Below are 17,909 nucleotides of genomic sequence, written 5' to 3'. Positions count from 1 at the left end.
GGCAATTTTCAGCCCAGTCCACTCCTTCCTAATCAGTACCTCAGTACTCTCCCATATAGACCATTGTTCTTTGAGCACATGCCTTGGTCACCACTTTGGACCAGAAAAATATGCACCCTTTATGCAGTGTGCCTGAAAGACAACTGATTCATACCATCTCTATAAAACAGAAATGAACTCTTCGCTCAGTAGTCCAGATTACTCCATTTTTGTCTCTTCCCTTGGCTCCTGTCAGAAATTGAGTTGGAATTCTATCCCCCTGATCACATCCCAATCAGATGTGGAACTATTACTAGTACTGTGAGTTTTTCAAAAAACTGTCTGGCAAAACTATGCTTGCATCTTTATTTGCATAATTTTAAGCCTTCTGTATACTAACACCAAACAGAAGTTTTGTTGCTCTGCTCTACCCTCTTCTACTTTATTCTAGCTCTCTCCTACTGTGAAATGGACCTCTCATAGTCTACCTGTGAAAATAAATTCATGGTGATTAGATTATGTTTTTATCCATCTACTGAAAACTGAATGATAACTTACCCTTAAAGGGCACATCTAGACATGCCTAGACACCTTTAGCAAAGCCCTGGGCTGGTCAGTCCTTGATAGAACAACCCTACTGACAGATGCTTTGCCAGAAATAGTTAGAAACTTTTTGAGAAGAGCTGTAGAGGACATGGAAATCAACTCTGCAGAGAGGACAGGGAAATATACAAAAAAACCCAAAACAAAACCAAAAAACAAACAAACAAACAAAAAAACACCACCAAAAAAAGGCAGGAGGGCAGAAGTGAATTTCAGGAGGTTCAAGGTAGATATGTCAAGAATACATGATCTCTCTATCTGTCTGGACTTCAAGTGTCAGTGCATATTCAGCAACATATTTAATTTTACTTTCAGCCACTAATCAGAAATATCAGCAATTTTTCTTGTCTCCTTCATGATTTCTGCTGGTCTGGACCCTCTACATCAAATGCATTCTAAATATATAAAAAATATTATAAAAGGCCTAACACTGCAGCATGCATCCATCAATCACAGTTTTGTGGGCATGAGTCAAGATAGGTAGTCTCTGATATCTTGATAAAAAAGTCAAATCAATAGACTGTATTAAACCACCCCATGCCAACATACACATGAGAAGAACAAACTCTGTTATTGGTTTTGCAGCCCACTAAGCTGTGAAACAAAACCAAGGGAAAATGGTTGTCACTGTCTGTCATTTGTTTAACGAAATCCCCCGAATTAAAATGCTTGTAGGGCTAATGAATGAAGAAGTCACTGGAAACTGGTGGGTCTACTGAAGGACAGTCAAAAAATAAGCAACAAAACCTGTTCTGGGTTCTCAGTATCCATAAGGAATCTCTCTTATTTTATAATGTAGGGGAAAGAAAAGGAGAAAAGAAAAAGTAAACACTTGATGTTTGCTACCCTGAAGACAGTCAAAAAGGTGAATCTTGGCAAGGAAAACAAATTTTCTCTCCCCTCCCCTTCCTGATCCTGAAAATACCCAAAACTTATTTTTTCTTATCTGCTTAGCCCTAACTGGACTTGTGTAGTTAAAAAAAGGTGTGGGGATTTTTTTTTTAATATTCTGTACTTTAAAAGCTACTTTACCTGTTGGAGGGAAGTGAGAGAAGGTGTACTAATTTATAAATAATTCTCTGGTTTGTCCATTCCTAGTACAGAAAATGTTTGGATGCAAGACATTTTCTAGATTCCTGATCAGCACACATCCAATTCACTTTCTCAGTCACTCTGGTAGAGGATGTAAATTAAATTCAAGTAGGTGGGTAGTGACTCAAAATTACCCTTTTTGAATTTCATCACAGATTTCCAAGTGCCAGCTCACACAATGTAATCACACTTGATTTGATTCTGGGTGTGTTCAACTGCATTGTGCAAGAGCCTTTGGGTTTATTTATAAAATGATATTTCTATTGCAGCTTTTTACGGTACAGAGACTGCAATAAACTCTTTGTTACAAAACAATATTAGTCTGTAAAGAAGTTCCTCAAATCTGACACAGATAAAACCTTTCTTTTACTTCTACTGAGATGTTTCAATCAGCCCAGGGTATCATGAGGAACAGGTCTTTCCAGTGAGACACTCCAGAATGAGCTGAAGTTTTGTACAGAGATAGTAGTGGAAACAACTGCAGTATTAATCAAAAAATGCTCATAATCTTGAGAACTTTTATCCAACTAAACTAAAATAAGCTGGAGTCCTTGAGTGTTCTAGCTGTCATACATCATACTGCAAAGTAACAGTGCTGAGGCAGTGCACAGATAGGATCTGTCGCTCTTTAAATGGGCTGTAAGGCTTCTGCAAAAGTTTAACATTAAGTAAAATGTTGAAAACTCATGGAAAAGTACTGCTGCATCAACCAGTGTTTCAAAAAGTATCCAAATGTCAGAGAACACGGACGATGAATTTTGTTGGAAATACATTTTATGAAAACAACTAATACTTGAGATCAGAAAAACAAATTCAGAGCAAATGGAAACAAGAATGTAATGTTTAGAGAAGAAATGCAGGATGATTGTCATTTCAAAAGCAGAACAGCTTCAAGAGTGAATAAACCTGAATTTGTTTATCCTCTCACAGGAAATTATTGCAAAGGGAAATGTGTTTTATTGTCACATGGTGTAGTTGACACTTAAAGGCTCAGTACAGAAACATGCAATACTTGAAATTTCAGTGCCTGTGCAAGCTGAGAAGCTAGATATTGTTGGTAGCTACTGGACTTTGGTTTTAAAAAAAACATGCAGTTTGACTCCTCTGAAAAAATACCCTTCAATTTATGGCATTCTGTAGGAATTTCCGTAATATAGACACATCTGCTATCTCACACCAAAACCATATCTGAGTGATACAGCGTGAGGTGCCTCTGACATGAGATCAATTGTGTAGATATTAACTTCTCAGGGTTGCTGTTCCCCGAGATTCTCCTCGGGGTTGCTGTTCTCCAAGGTAATAAGGTTTTCTCCCAAGGTTGCTGTTTCCTGGGAGTTTCCTCTGGGGTGCTGTTCCCAGGGGTAATAAGGTTTTCAGTCTTCTCTTTGCCCTAAGTGTTTCACACCAGAGGTAGAGACGACAAGCTGAGTCCGCCAGTGCATGTTTCCAAGGTTGTTTATTCTTCATTATCTCAGTTCTTTCTCAGCTCTGCCAGGCCTCCCTGGCAGGGTACCTTATCTTAGTTCTTTCTCAGCTCTGTGAGGCATCCCCAGCAGAGCAGGACACGCGGCAGACTGGGCGGATCAGAGAGCCCTGCACCTTATGTACAGTACCCCTGACCCAACCAATGTCCAAAATGTACTTTTTATTTACAAAATTTTACTAATGCCTACTACCTATGCTAACATGTAGTTTCTACTCTAAACCAATCTCTAAAATCCAACTCAGCAAAAGATGGGGGACGAGAGCAAGAACAAGGAGCACAGGGGCCACTCCCCAATTCCTCCATCTTGCCTCTTCAACCCCATATACTGAGAATCCTAGAGTCTACATTTACATTCTATGATAAACTAAATACTACTTATTTTGAATTCTCTCAGCTTGTGATTCTTCATACAATGTGGGCATCCACTCCCATGGCCAGGGATCAGAGGCAGTGTCCTCCTGGGCTCTGTGTGAGGCTGGCTGACCCCCTTGTACAGATCCCAGACCCCCCTGTCCGGTCTCCAAACCCTCCAGGGTGGCCAGAGGGATGTTCTAGACTCCGACATTAACTAAACAACAAAGTTTTGTCAATAAAAATAACTGAACATAGAGGGTTTTATGATTTCTGTATAGAATGTACAATCCAGTATTTTGCTTAGTTCTTACCAGGGTCAGCTAAAAGGTGAGGAAAAAAACCTGCTAGGCACTGATATCTGAATAGCCACCTTGGCTGAAGTTGGAAATACTGATAGAAGTGTGCAGACTGTATGTGGAGTTTCAATTAACATGAACCCAATTGGTTCAGGCAGAAGTAAAAACTAATCAAGCTACAATGATTGTAACACACGTGCAGTGTCACAAGTTGAATCACAAAATCCTGAGAGATGTAAAGGCTGCAGAGAAAGGTGTGTGCCTGTCTGAGGGAAATGAGGGGGCTGACAGTGATGGGACCACTCTTGATCTTACACAAACCTCATCTCTGAAAGAAACATCCACTGAAGTACTGAGAGTGGCACAAAATCATTGTATCAACTTTTATCAAGTGACAGAAACTCTCCTGGCAGTTCCAGCAGCACACATGAGTGCTGAAAGGATATCACAGCTCTTATTCACTGCTTCATTGCAGAGCTCCAGTATGACAAAAAGTGTTAGGAATTGGGATGTAGTGCAGTCAAACAAGATGGTCCTCATTGTGCATGGCAACAGAAATTCTTCAGGAACATTCAAATAAAGTAAGATACATAAAGTTTAAGGAGTTGAAGTCTGAAAACCAGAAGTAATCAAAAAAGAATGTAATCTGAGAATTTTTTAACCACTGATGTTGACATGTCTTTGTGGGGTGGGGAGTTGTGGGGGAGATTCTGAACTGAGCAATAAAATAAAATTTAAAAAAATGGTCCAAAACTGTCCACAATACACATAAAATCAACTTCAAGCAGACATATGTTCCAGAAGAATAAGACATCACCTTCTAAAAGTCAAGAAGAGGTGAAGGAAATAAGAACTGAGTCAACCACTTTCCCCATCAATGTCTCAGACAAACAGCGCCATCAGAATGTTCTGGGGAAGGAAAGCCCAAGGGCGTGAAATGACCGGCTGATTATTATTATGGGTTTATCTACTTTATGAAACTCTATTTTTTACTATTAGCTGTTCCTGGAAGAAATCTGGAGGTCAGTACACCTTCAGACCCCCCTGCTGCATTGTGCAGAGGCTGACAGTTCACCTTGGCAGTGAGCACAGCCAAGGCAGGGAGCAGCCCAGGCTGAGGGGCTGCAGAGCTGCTCCTTAGTGCAGCACAGCTCCCACCAGGGCTGGTCTCTGTCTCAGCAGTGAGAGCAGACACGAAGAGCATTTCCACTGGTGCTATTTGGTTTGTAGCATTACTGCTATCTTTGTCTTTCAATTTCTTATGAAATTAAAAACACAATTATTCTTTTTATTTTTTCTCCTTCAACTCTGCGGTCCCACAATCACCTCTCCCACTTAAGTCGGCTTCACTTTGCAACAACACATTTCTTCAAAAAAGCTTTCAAAGGTTCCACAACCTTGTTAGACACACAAATTAGTAACTCCTTTCTTGTCCTAAAATAAATAGTTCAAAGTGGCTTAACCAAAAAGAAGAAAATATTTATTACCAATTTGCTGTTTGTCACATCTGTGTCTCCCAACAGCTCCTCTCCCTGCTCTTAGTAAGATGTCCTATGTCTATATGTCCTAAAGGCCACTGGAGCAACAAAAGGACTGACAAGTTTGCACAGCAAACAAGCTGATTTGGCATCTTGCTATCTAGGTCCTGTCATGGTTTCTTCTCCCCTTGTCCATTGGTGAAATCCCACCTCAAAAAATCCCCTAGGAGGAAATTTTAAAAAACACTACCCACAATAGAAAATATTTGTTTGCATTTTGTGTGTGCATTACTTTGGATATTAAGCATCTGGAGTCATCTATTTACTAATGACAGGATGATGTATCATAAACCTATAAAACAGGCAAGATGGAAAATAAAAGATACTGTTAAAAATGCTCTTATTTATATTTAATTCTGATGCTTATGAAGAAAAAAACTATTTAACTCAAAGTAAATTGTAGAAAAAATGTGATGAAACATAAACAAAGGCACACTGTGAATAATTCTTCCACAGAGTCAAACCTAATCAATATGAAATTTGGTTTGTGCTGTGGGAAAAAAAAAAAAAGCCAGTGGAAGCAACATAAGTGCACAGAGGGACCACAGATGAGATAGCATTAAGCTCTATTCACTGGAATAAACAGAGATACACACAATCAGTGCTCTTACAGTCACAGATAAAAACCATTTCTCAGAAATCCCTATGAGATCCTGACTTTCCACTAGAAAAAACCAGCACGTTTCTGTGCTGAAGGGACTGTATCATGATCATATGAACCAAAACATAATGTTCAAGTTTTTTTTTTTTTTTAATGTCATTATCTAGTAATCATAGAATGACCTGGGTTGGACAGGCCCTTAAGGATCATCTCTTTCCTTAAGGATCATCCTCCTGCCATGGGCAGAGACATCCTCCACTAGATTAGGTTGCTCAAAGCCTTGTCCACCCTGGTCTTGGACATTTCCAGGGATGGGGCATCCACATCTTTTCTGGGCAACCCGTTCCTGTGCTTCACCACCCTCATAGTGAAGGATTTCTTCCTAATATCCAACCTAAACCTGCCCTCTTTATTCCCCTCTGTCCTGTCACTACATGCTCTTGTGGAAAGCCCCTCTCTATTTTTCTTGGAGGCTCCCTTCAGGTACAGGACGGCTGCAATTAGGTCACTATGAAGCCTTGTTTTTTCCAGGCTGAACAAACTCCATTCCCTCAGCCTTTCCTCATATTCCACCCCCATTCAATAGCCTGTCTGGGCTGCATGCAGAAAGTGCCTGGTGGTGCTCATGACCAGCCTCACCTGCCAGCTCCTGCAGGGGTTCAAGCAGAGCACTACTTGGGAGGAACCCCAAAACCTTAGTTACATACCTGCTCTGGTCTGAAAGAAGGGAGTGATTTTGTGGACTATATTGATTTCTAATCTGTTACAAAATTACCTTAATTTCTCTTTAAATTGAAAAAGAAGATTTCTAAAAGAAATGCTTTTTAAATATCCTTTGTTTCGAGTTCTCATTAAAGTGAAAAAGACAAGTTCTTTTTTGTGTAAAACCAAAAAACGAAAAATATGGGATGTTAATTGATGTTCTTATGGGTTATGACATATTAAAATTATGAAAATCAGTGTATATATGTTATATGAGAATACAAGTTTCAGTCTGCCTTGAAAATTCGCTAAGACAAAAAGCAGGCACCACCCTCGAATTTAACATTTAGAAAGGAGACAAAGGATTTACGGGAAAACCGACCTTCTCCTCAGCATCAGAAGACACATTAAGATAAGCTATCAGTCTTCTCCTCCCTGGATGGCAGAGTCGTCAGCCAACACCCTCATTCAAGCGTTGAACACCACCATCAGAGGACCATCATCATCAACATCTCCGGAGATGAACTTTTACCATTCATAACCTTTGGTGTCCATTCACTCACAGGAAACTAGAAATTGACACCTTGCAGCAGAGGAGAAACTCTCTTCAGCTAAGCTGGAGACGACTATGAATTTGAATAACTAGCTTGAAAACAAAAGGCCTATGAGGAAATTTTTGCCAGAGGCGGAATAAAGTGTATAAAAACTAAGCCCCGAACAAGGCCAATGCGTGAACTCAAGGGGGATGGCAGTCAGCCAGGTACTGCGTCCCGGTTCACCCTTGACATTTCCTGGGTAGAATCATCAAGCATCTCTGCTGTGGGTGGTTTTGCCGAAATTCTGTAATTCGATCCTTTTTTAATAAACCAAAAATTATAATTTTAATTGGACTACTGTATTGGCATTTATAACACAAAAGAAAAAGATTTCTGTAGTGATTTTTTAATTTGCCTGGCCAAGCTGAGTTTTTGAATGTAGAGCTTACTCTGAGAGAATGCAGCAACAGAATAAACCAGAGTAAAGAGCCATAAATTCAAGCCACTGAAGGCCATGATAATCTGGCAGGCAGTTCTATGAATTTAGAAATAATGCATATTTAGTTAAAACATGCAATTAACTCTTTAAGGTTCTATCTCCTCATGAAACACATACATCTCATTTCTACTTGTTAAGAACTTGGGTTTTTAGTAACATATTAAAATTACTGGTAGTTTGAGTAATTTATCTGTCAAATTCTATCATTCTTTTGCACAAGAGTACTTGCAGAATTTATAGTAGGCCAGACTGTTTTGTTGTGTCTGGCTAGAGTCCATACATTCTGATCAATTCTAATGATCCATCCTACATAATTCCCAACAGCAGACTTCATGAATCTAAATATGTATTTTTATGGAAAAACAGGTGGTTTAATGCGTAAATGACAAATTGCTGTGATTTTAACTGACAGGCAGAAAAAATTATTCTAGGATTTTTTTTTCATTTTAATTCACCATTTTTTTTGTGCACACAGTCTTGTGAAACCTAATAATATGATAGAATTAGGCCACATTGTTTGAAATGATGTTACAGCAAGATATTAGGATGAAATGATGCTTTTCATAAGAGAGAAAGGCTGATTAACATCTCAAATGTACTTGCATGGAGACACCTGTTTCTTATTTATATTTAAGATGCTGTGTAATGTCTCTATAGCCATCATTTTTCTTCTTTCAGTAATCCATTATGTTCCTGGCAGGGAGTCTTTCCATCCTATTTAAGAGAATAAATACAATAGATGTCTGAAAAGACATTAATAATAAGGCAAGACCAGCCTTAAGGTATCAGCAAAAGCCTGACTGTGGTTTTAGCCACTGTGCAAAGATAGACAAAAGAAAAGTTGGACTCTAGCTCCTCGTTGAGGATAGGCCATGCATATCAACACATGTTCCACTTCCAGACCCTTACCACATCAAGCTGCTGGAAAGGCAGACAGGCATTCTGTACTTCCTTTTAACCAATTGTGTGTGGTTAAACAGCTTGGATATACACACAGATGGATGCTATGGAGGGAAGAGCTCACGACTCTTGAGAGTCAATTCGGCACATTCAAGGACAGCCAGAGGTCACCGTCACTGGAACAAGCTGCTGCATTGTTGGTTCCCATTTTGCATTTTATGGACATCTGTGGCTAAAATCACACTTCACATTTCATAATGCCAGTAAGAAGAAAACTAAATGGCACATCTCAGCAGTCAGGCAGGGCTGAGACAAGCAGGGCCCTGGACTTGCAGGCAGAGTCCAGAGAAGTGATTTGCAGTCAGCAGGCACAGAACTGCCCTTGGAGTCAGGATGGAGGGTCAGAGCAGCAGTGCTCTTGGGCAGGACTTTGTGACAAGTAAGAGAGAGACTGGCTGGAAAGGGAGATTTTAAAGCAGCAGCTCTTTAGTTTTATCTACAAGAAAAAAATAGTCAAAAGGACGTGATGTAATCACAGCTATAATGCATGGGAAGTGGAAATTCTGGAGGAAGGAAGGATTTTTGTCTTCTTTTTTATTGTGTCCAGGACCAACCAAACAAAAAGTCTCACGCAGAGAAAGGCAACAGAAAAAAATTTAATAATTATAACAACAACAATAATAATGATGATAATAATAATCTCTCCATTTTTCCATTGAAAACTAAGTCAGGGTGCCACGCACTTTGAAATACATCAGCTTATATTAACACCAAGCAATCCAGGCCAAGTGACATTCTGTGTCACATCTACTTTTGCTTGTGGATCTTCCACAGTCAATCATAGCAGAATATTTCTTCAACACCTTGTATTTTAATAATTCCTACTCTCAACTCAGAAGCATTAGTAGGTTAGGGAGAGGCAGTGGCTAGAGGTATTATTGTTATAGTAAATATTTGCTCTTACAGGTTTAATCCACTGTGTGGAATTTTCAGTTTTGCCTTGGATGTGATTATTTCATCATCTTGATTATTTCTGGGTTTAGTTTTCATAGTTTCCATCCTAGACATGTTTCTGATGCTGGACTGGGCTAAAAAAGGGAGGGACAAAATTGACAAAATTCATTTTGTCCAAGAATGCCGCATAGAAAAATACATTAGACATCCATCAGTGAGATGCTGCAAGAAAAAAATCTTTGGTTCCTGATATTTTTGCTTAGTGTTCTGTAATATGCAGAAGTTCTACCTAGCAGAAAATCTCAATGGACCAAACAAACCATGAGCATCCTGATCACATCTCCTCACTGCTCCTGTGCAGTGCTGGTAGGTAATTTGGAAATCTGGCCATAAAGCCACTTCATCAGGCCCCCAAAGACACTACTGCATTTTGGAAATTCTCAGAAAAGTAGTCTGGGATGATTGTTATCCACCCTTATTTACCCTTTTAACAGCAGAAATAAAAAAGAGCACAGGACAGAATAACAGCTTTGATCTATTGATAAATTAGAGACAAAAATTATTCCCAAACAGATTCTTGAATCTGCAGCCACAAAAGCGTTTACTATAAGACAAGGGTTATTAACCATTAATCATACAGGTTGGACTCAATGATCTTGAAGACCTTTTCCAATCTTAATGACTCTATGATCCTATGATGAAGACTTTACATGTCAGACTCAATCTCATGCCTGCTTCTTGTCTAGATGAGCGAGGTGCTCTGGACCTCTGCCAAGCTGTTTCATTCTCCCACGCCAATTTTGCATCTCAGGTCATGAGTGAGAGCTGGCACATTCAGGAACAGAATATACAAACCAGTACTGGGAGCTACTATGCTATATCCTTTTTTTTTTTTTTTTTTTTTTTAAATTATTATTCTTGAACTCTTACATACTCTTACCCACAATCATGCAACTGGACAGGTTTTACAGAAAAATTTCTGAAAGAAACAGTAAGTGCTATATTAGAATAAGAACCATTGACACAGCAGCAGCTGCTCCAGTAATGAAGACCATCTGCTCACAGATAGAGAGGAGCACCAAATTTATTGGTCTGATACAAGGAAGGAGCATTCCAGTAGACAAAATAAAATAAAAATAATTAAAAAAAAAAAAAGAAAAAAAAAAAAAAAAAAGAAAAAAAAAAAAAAAAGCCAGGAGCACTACTGACAGAAAAAGGACCTAGCAAGTGGTACAGGAATGGCACTTAAGTCCTGCGACAAGAAAAGCTGTCTCACCCCACCTACCCCACTTCCAGAAAGTATCCATCTGAGAGAGATGATGCTGAAGAGGCACTGGTTGCTTTAGCAGATGCATGAGTGGAGCTGTCAAAGGTTTTAACATGATACTCACTTCTCACACAAGCTGAAGAGAGACACGCACAGTGGTGCCCTAAGTACCATCAATGAGTCTAAAATGAGAAATTGCAGCACTACAGAAAAGCAGGAAGCACAAGAATACACCAACATGGAAACTGAAGCCAAAGCTCCAATTAACCCCTCTTCTGTCCCCAGACTCAAAGAAATATGCTATTTTGGAAGTAGAAATATGCTATTTTGGAAGTCCAGAGGGTCTATGAATAGTTCAATGTACTGATTTCAAGCAAAAGAGAGCTAAAAAACTCCAGAAGAAATTCAAACAGAAAGAGGTATTTGTTAAGGGTACTCATGATTCCCATCTGTCTCCAGAAAGTATGCTCAACCTTTTTCTTCAGAGCCTCTCCATAGTCATTTGCTAGTTCTCTTGCTGCTTTCTTACAGTCTGAATTATAAGCATTTCAGATGTAGCAATGTTCATAAAAACCCCTGTCTTTTCATAGCATTTGGGTGTTCTTCTTGCCATCTGATCAGTGGGAAATGAAGCTTGTTTAATGCACTGGTCTCTTTTTGTGAGTGTGGAGGCAAACAGGAAAATGAAATTATCTTCAGTTTTCCATATAAGTATGTAAGTACTCAGTTCAAATATTAATCTTAAGCTTTCACTGAAAGATGTTCTGGTGTCTGGATAAACTTCCTCTGAAACTGCTGTCTCATGAAGTGAATATATCCTCACTTCAGGCTGTTGGAACCACACCTTACTGCCTCCAAAATCCTGGTCACAGCTGGAGGACAGACTTTTGAGGAAGTTCATACGTGTCACAGGGGGTTTCAGAGCAAATACCTCTGTGTCCAGAGAGGTACCAGCGCAAAACTTTTCCATGGGACCAACCAGTGACTGTATTTTTTCCAAATGGGGCTTTGCCAAGGTATGCTTTTTCAATCCCACATGAAGTAGCCTTAAACTCACATCTGTGTTTGTGTGTTGTGGCTGACACTTTCAAACAACACTGTCCCATTCACAGGATGCAGAGATGCTTATTTGACTATCATGCTTTGCTGCTCCTTTTTTTATTCTTTTTTCCTCTGGTCTAAAGCATGAGTATGAATGATATAATATCTGTCTAGAAAGGAGTGCTATTACTTTTCTACCAGCTAATAACTAGTCCCACCTCTCTTTTGGGTACTCAGCCAAATTCTATATAAAGCCAGGTCAATGGTGAGAAATGCTACAAATGTTCTGGTTTGCCATTTGGTACACATTTTTGGGGTGGACATTAACACATTCGGCAGAACAGAGATACAGTTTTTGGTGACACATTTGTTTGCCAAATGGCAGTGATGTTCAGAAAGACAACATGGAATTATAGATTTGTTTGGGTTGGGAGAGACCTCTGTGATCATCAAGTCCATCTGTTAGCCTAACACTGCCAAATATACCACTAAACAATGTCCCTAAGGGCCCCATCTGCCCATCTTTGAAATATTTCCAGAGGTGGTGACTCCACCATTTCCCTGAGCAGCCTGTTTCAATAACTGACAACCCTTTCCATGGAGGAATTATTCCTAATATCCAATCTAAACCTCTCCTGGTGCAACAACAGGACATTTCCTCTCCTGCTACAGCTTGCTACTTGGGAGAAAAGGCCTATCTCCACCTTGCTGTCCTCTCCTTTTAAGTAGTTGTAGAGAGCAATAAGATCCCCCCTCAGTCTCCTTTTCTCCAGACTGGTCACCCCAGCTGTGTCACCTGCTCCTCATCAGACTTGTGCTCCAGACCCTTCACCAGCTCCATTGCCCTTCTCTGGACCCTCTCCAGGACCTCGATGTCCTTCTTGTAGTGAGGAGCCCAAAACTGAACACAGGATTTGAGGGGCAGCCTCACCAGTGATGAGTACAGAGGGATGGTCACTGTCCCCATGGCCACACAAAGAGAAAAGACTTACTTTCTGGTTCAAGTGAAAAAACAACCAAAATCTTAAAAGAGTCGTTTCAGTCGTGTTCGTCACTTCTGGGAAGTTTTACTGCGTACAGAGTTTGCACAATGACTCTTCTGCTCCTTCCCTGAATATGGAGTAGTCTCAATTAAATTTTACTCATTTGAAAGCTGAGGAAGCTCAGGCTGTGGTCAGCAGATACATTTCTTGGCTTTCACACCTCAGCAGAACCTTTGGCTAGGGACACAGTAGAGGACTATATCCTGCTTTCCTTAAGGTACCTAGCCTCTAATGCAAGATACCAATCCCAAAGGTCACATACTTTGACTCCATACACAGGTCACTGGGAAACACAGGACATGTAAAAAAACATCCCAAATGTCCTTCAGGTTTAGCAGAGAAGAATGTAGACTTCCATACAGAAAAAGCATTCAGTATATCTGAATTTTTACTTCTTCACCAAACCCTCCGACAATGTATAGTTTCTGTTTTATCATATAGCCAGAGGCTGGGGCTCTGGCTGACTTTTTTTTTAGAACACAGCTGCATTTCAGAAGATCAGTTTTGAATTCAGACCAACAGTGGGCATTGCAGCACGTGCCAGTGACACCTGTCAGGAACTTTCAGGGACATTGACTATAGAGGGAGCCTGAGACAAGGTAATGAAGTCAGACTGGCATTTCTAGATAACATCTGCTATGATTTGTCTGAAAATGGGATCAGTTACACTCCAGAGGCACTTCTTTCCTATCTGTTCGAAGAGGGAATAGCAGATGAGTAATATAGTCTACAGAACTAACTTTTGAAAGTCTTGGGTTAAGATGACTGACTCTCCATAGTCATCAACTTTGCACACTGTGCAGCTGCCCTCTGGTTTACTTTTCCATGTTAAAAGATTGTTGCAAATAGTTGAGCAGAAAAAATCAAAAAATCAGTAGACCAATCTGCTTCTTTTAATGCAAAGTATTGTTAGAAACTTTTAAAAGAGACAGTTATTAAGATAGTGAAAGTTTATTAAAAGATTTGCCTTGATCTCAGTTTTTTAACCTAGAAATTGGAGGCAGCTGTGCCCCTGCAGCCCATGGAAGTCCATGGTGGACCAGATATTCACTGCATCCACTGGACAACCCCACCATGGAGCAGGGGAATGGTGTGAGGAGTCCTCTCCCTAAGGAGGAAGTAGTACAGACAACATGTGAAGAACTGACCACAAACCTCGTTCCCTCGTCCCCTGCACCACTGTGGAGGAAGATGTGGAGTAAAAAGTCAAGCATGGGAAGGAAGCAGAGGTGTGGAGAAGATGTTTTTAAGATTTGATATTTGATTGGCAACAAATTAAACTCATTTCTCTGAGTCGAGTCTGTTCAGCTCATGATGGTAATAGGTGGGTGATCTCTCCGTGTGCTTAGCTCAGGAGACTTCCTTTATGTTTTCTCTCCCCTCTCCAGCTGAGGAAGGGAGTGATAGAGTGGCTCTGGTGGGCACCTGGTGTCCAGTCAGGGTCAAACCACCTCAATATTATTTAATTTCCCATAGTTATTTGATCTTTAAGTTGTTTCTCCAACATATTCAGGAGATGATACAGAGTTTTCTCTCCAAACATCTCTTCCTCTCCCAGCCCCTTCAAGCAGACCTCTGCTTAACACCCCAGTCTTCTATTGTCAGTCATCTTGCTGCATGCTGTTCTTTTTTTTCAGAAATAAATGAAACAACAAGTCTCCTTAGAGTGGAAAGAAGAACTTTTTCATGTGCAGGGAAGCTTCAGAGAGTATGCATGAAACTTAGAGGAGCTGTCCAGACAGTCTGCAGATTTGAGAACCAGCTGCGAGACTCAATCAAAGAAAGAAAATCTCACAAAGACTTTTGGAAGTCATAGACAGAGAAACTTTGATCAGAGAGCAGGATCAAGATAAAAATAAGTAAGATGAACTCTGGGTAGAAGGATCTGATGAGATTGCCAGGCAAAAAGCAAAAAGAGAGGAAAAAAACCCACAAAGTGCTTCAACGAAATTCTGAATTTGGATTAGGAAGACTAAATCTTCTTCAACCTAAAATCCTCCAAAAGCATTTCAAATGCCATTACTCCATCTTAATTCTTCCCTTGTGTAAGTTCTTGTATTTGTAAATTTTGTTTCAAATATAAAGCAAATACCAAATATCTGCAGTATGTTAGTGAACTTGTAGCAAGCCAAAAATAAATTAATTAAATTAATTAATACCCAGACAAACAAGCCCCAAAAATCCCAATTGCATGTAGGCAGACTTTGGTATCTAGTCCCAAGCTGTAGTAACACACCTGAGCTTTCCTGTCTGAGTGACGCAAAAAGTGATTGTTGTCATTAGAATGAAATAGTATTTGTGGTTATATTTCATTTACCTAGAGCTATATCCACTTTCAGGGTATAATTTAAAGATTTTGAATCCTCATTATCACTTTGGTTTAAAGATCTCAGATTATTCAGTTTGCAATAAGCAAAAATTTACTTGTAAGAAACAATTGTCCAGGACATAAGTTGCTTATTGTTCCCCAGCATTGCTGCCAAAGGGCTGTTCTGGTTCTCATGTCCCTGGAGTTTAGGGGTACTGCAGACCTTTCTTTTGAAAACCAGAGATTTGGGAGTTCATTTTGCTACACTTAAGCCAGGCCAGGTCATCTCTGCACAGGTAGATGTTTCCACCTCTGCCACGGCCCAGCCTGAGAGGCTACACTGGAATCATCATTAATTATCTGGCAAAACCAGGAGAGTGCATTCAATGGCTACATAAGAAATAACACAGAAGGCTTTTTCTTGCAGTACATTTCGCTGACATCTTACACATTATTAACTCTTGTACATACTCCAAAATTACTTGTTTCCAACAAATTCATGCTGTTTGTACTTGTGCATTAAAAGCACAATGAAAAGTGCCTTAAATGACAGTTACATTTCCACTGTGAGGGTTTTGCCAAGTCTGAAAACTTCTAAATATTTCCTTTATTTACATGTTGTCATAGTAATAAATAAAGTTTTATAGGAGAAGTGATGAATTGCATTTCTTTTCCTTAAGTATCGATTTTCTGTTATTTAAGAAATATTACAAGTGGGAAAAAAAAGCAATTTTTTTTCAGTGCAGAGATAATGATATAAATTAAAGCTAATAAAGGCAGCATATTCAAATAGAGCAGGAATTTAACCTATTCATAAGAAATCTAGGCATTTTAAAAATGGTTCTAAATTATATAGCAAGGTCATATAACACTCCCTTAATGGAAAATGCATTCAAAATGTAGCAATCCACCTGTTTGAAATAAGAATATTATTGAAATCACGTGAAAAGATATTTCAGCTCACCAGAAAAGCTGCATTTGTGATGTCATATTTGTTGATGCTGCCTAAAGATTCAGCTTTGAATTTTGAATCAATGTTTAGTTTTTTGTTTTCTTATCTCACAGAAAAAATGTGAAAAAAATGAAAAAATATGCTTTGAAAAATATGCCTTTTTTCGTTTTTTCTGGCAAACACTGAAAATTTTTTCTCTAGAAACTTCAGATAAATCTCAGATGGGACAGTGAAAGCAGAACATTAATGTACTTACAGACTTTGATAGAGAAAAACATTTCTTTTTCAACTAAATGCCAAGAATCCATAAAAAAGTCAGTGACAAGAGTGGGGTTTTTTTTCCCCACACTTGAGTTTATGTAGTTGAAAATAGACTGTGGCGGGCAGCATTGTGTGAAGAGTTAGCCAGAGCTTTGAAGTAGTGCTATCTGCACCTTTCTTTATGTGAAACTCCTGGAAAAAGCTGTCAGTCTCTAAAGATAGTCTTCTTTGTCACATGTTCAGTGTGCCTTGTCACAACAATGACCTTCTGGCACAGCTCTGTCGCACAAGATGCATTAAAGAAAGTGAAAAAATTGGCAACAAAGTACCTACTTTTTCCCAGACTTGCTCTCACCACCACTTTTCTGTACCTTCCTGAGCTGCAACACGGTTTGCACTGTTCCCTCTGCACCTTCAAGAGAACTGAGTGAGGCCCTTTCTCCCCAGCCAAAGCCCCACCCCTCTCTCCATCACACTGGAGCTGTAACACTGCTGCCTAGCTGCTCCTCTCCTGCCTCCCAGCCAAGCATACTGGGCTCCTCCCAGGGAAGGAAACCTCGGGTGGGATGGACAGAAACATGGGAAAAAAATAGAGAAAGAGTTGTTGAGGAAAGAATAGTATGTAGTCAATACACTGTCCAACTTATTTAGGAAGAACCAATCTTGTGAAGAAAAAGGGGTAAAGGAAGGTTAAGGCAGAGGTTTCTGAGCAGAATCTGATTTTTATGATCATGTAGAAACTTGTGCAAATAGCACCTGGACCTTTGGGGTCTTTCAACTGGTCACTCTGACATTAACAAGAATAGAAAAAATGATGAGATACCATCAGAGAATATTGCAATTGGGATGAAAACCTTGGTGCAAAGGTTATTCTCATTTTATAATGCACTTTCTGTATCTCAGTAACTGTGATCAACAGTGACATTTAAATGTCAGAGGTGAAATCCATACTTCACCAAAGATAGCTCAGGTTTCCTAACCACAACAAAGAGACCAGAACTGGACCAAAGACATTCACAAGGAGGTTTATAATCTCTAAATACATATTGTTATTCCTCCTTCCACTGCTCTTCCACTAATATGGCGTTAGCATCAATTTCCATAATGCATTGGGATGAAAAGATGAAGCTTTTTGATTCTTATAGTTGAAAAAAAGGAACCTTCTTGGGGTTTCACTGCCAGTGCTTTAATCATCCCCACCCCAAAAGCTGCAGAGATTTCTGAAAGACAAAGAGAGAGTGGTGAGAGGAAGATATCTGTTAGAGAAATTATTTTAATTTCCTGGAAATTATTGCAATAGCATATGACATATCAAAGAAATCCAGACTCCACTGTTTCAGTACTAATAATAACTACTTTATATATATATATATATATATATATATATATATATATATATATACACACACCCTTTCACGAAATTATCTAGATATTACTTACTCTAGAAAAAGTCTTTGAGACCGTGTTTGTCTATCATACTCTTGTAAAACACTGTAA

General features: G+C 39.3%; 1 long non-coding RNA gene across 3 annotated transcripts in view; it reads right to left on the bottom strand.

Annotated features, from left to right (window-relative positions):
• Positions 1 to 16,855, bottom strand: part of LOC134552178 (uncharacterized) — a 66,107-nt gene extending 49,252 nt beyond the window's left edge. For all 3 annotated transcript variants that reach the window (XR_010080802.1, XR_010080801.1, XR_010080800.1), the window contains exon 1: positions 16,746 to 16,855. This is a non-coding gene — a long non-coding RNA (uncharacterized LOC134552178). The remainder of the gene's footprint in view (positions 1 to 16,745) is intronic.
• Between the last annotated feature and the right edge of the window lie 1,054 nt (positions 16,856 to 17,909).

Source organism: Prinia subflava, chromosome 1 (assembly GCF_021018805.1).
Source record: "Prinia subflava isolate CZ2003 ecotype Zambia chromosome 1, Cam_Psub_1.2, whole genome shotgun sequence".
NCBI classification, from domain to species: Eukaryota; Metazoa; Chordata; class Aves; order Passeriformes; family Cisticolidae; genus Prinia; species Prinia subflava.
The sequence above is the reverse complement of the archived record's forward strand: the minus strand, read 5'-3'. Positions and strand labels throughout refer to the sequence as shown.